Raw genomic sequence first — 1,955 nt, 5'->3', positions numbered from 1 at the left:
TTCCTGCTGTATCTCCCTCGCACTTCCCATTAATCCAGCTGATGGAAGGTCTTTAGCCAGGGCTGCTGGTGCCCCTGCCAGTGCTGCCTGCCTGGCCTCAGCCAGCTGTGCTCGTGTCCTCTGCCTAAATCGCTTTCTGAACGGGCTCCAAGGCTCCGGCTGCTGCTCCAAGCCCCCCCATCTTATCCTGCCCTGCATCTGCTCGTGATGCAATTCCCGCAGGAGCTGGGAAGCCTTGGGAGGAGGGGAGTGCGTGAGCAGGAGCTGCAGGACATGCATCCCTGCTGAGAATGAGCACAGTGCAGTCCTGGAGCTCGGACCCAAAGCTGGTGCCAAGAACGGCCACTGCAGGGAAAATCCCACTGGGCAGTCAGATCTCTTGGTAGCTGTAGCTCTGAGATATTATGGGAGGAAAATATAAACATGTTTGAAGAAAATAGCAGGGTCTGAGGAAGGGAAAGGATGTTGGGAGTATGTGAGAAGGGTTCTATGTTGATGTGGGAAGTTACTTTTTCCTGTGGCTTTTCCTGAATTTCACTGCTGTCTGTCTTGTTTGTCCACTTAGTGAAGGGCCCTCCTCAGGGCCAGCTTCTGAAAGTTCAAGTTTTAGCTAAATCTTAATGCCTTCCCTCATGACTTGTCCTTCTTCTGAGGGCTCCCTGTGTGCTCTGACCCTGGCCAGGCCCTGTGGTGGTGACACCAGGTGCCCAGAGTGGGATGGCACCATTGTGACCATTTGACAGCTCAGGCAAACTGTGACTGCCCCCCACCACTCATCAGTTTAAACCCAGGTTTCTCCTGCCCCCTCTATTCTCTTTTCCCAGAGTTCTGGGAAGGTGGACACTCTTGACTGTCTTCAGGCAGGGCAATTTCTGGTTAATCTGCTGCCTCTCTCCCATCTGGAGCCTGCGTCCTCCCAGGACAAAGCCCCATGTGGGAAGATGGCAAAGCCATCACAGAGCCTCAGAGATGGTTCCAAATGAGGGCAAGTGGCCTTTGCTTCTCCCTGACCTGCACAGGTGAGGGATGGCCCTGCTTCAGGATGGCAGACTCTGGTCCCCTTTGTCACAGATCCCATGTCCCTCTGGCTCTCTGGGGTGAGCACCTCAATGCAGATTCTCTGGGACGAGGCAGAAGCTCCCTCTTTGCCCAGCCCTGAGCCCCAGACAGGGGCCTACACTCCAGCTGCCTTAGGGGGCTTTGTGAGCAGCACCCCGGGCTCCTCTTGCATTTGCAGACATTGGAAGGAGGTGGGAGCTCCTTATCTGTGCCATCCTACCTCGGGGGCTGCGTGGGGTTGGGAGAGAGGCTGCAGGCAGCTTCCATTCCCCGGCAGCCTTTCATCCTCTGTCCCAGGGCCACAGCCACCCTGTCTCCATCCCTGTTTACTGATGGGGCCGATACGGCCGAGGCAGGAGGGGTTGCAAGTCCCCTTAATCGCCCTGTCACCGGGCCGGACAGTCTCAGACACTCTCAGAGGATGTTGTGACTGCGCTGAATTACAATGTTTGTTGTTTCTCACTCCCAATAATTGACATTTGATAGCGACTACTGTAAAAGCGGCCGAGAGGCTGGGGCTGAGGCAGAGGAGAGGCAGGAGCCAGGCGCTGGGGAGCCCCTCTCGCTGTCCCTGGGCAGTTTGGGGGTGGGCAGAGGGTCCTCTGCCCCTCTCCCTATGGGAACAGGATGGGGAGGGGTTGTGGAAACCTCCCGCGGATAGTCTGGGGGCAGTCTGGGGGCTTTGGTTTATGACTTGGGGTGTTGGTACCTCTCTTTGCATTGCTTTTTTTTATGCAGGGAAGAAATCAGTACCTCGCTCCCAGAGACTGGGAACAACGGGGTCGGTCCCAACCCCAGCCCGGGACCAGGGGCCAGTGCTTAGCGGTTCTGCCAGGTGGTGAGCTCGGAAAGCGGCTTTAAAAATTATTTCTTAAATTCCTTAAAATACAAACACA

This window comes from Corvus brachyrhynchos, unplaced genomic scaffold (assembly GCF_000691975.1).
Source record: "Corvus brachyrhynchos isolate BGI_N302 unplaced genomic scaffold, ASM69197v1 scaffold21, whole genome shotgun sequence".
Taxonomy (NCBI): domain Eukaryota; kingdom Metazoa; phylum Chordata; class Aves; order Passeriformes; family Corvidae; genus Corvus; species Corvus brachyrhynchos.
The sequence above is the reverse complement of the archived record's forward strand: the minus strand, read 5'-3'. Positions refer to the sequence as shown.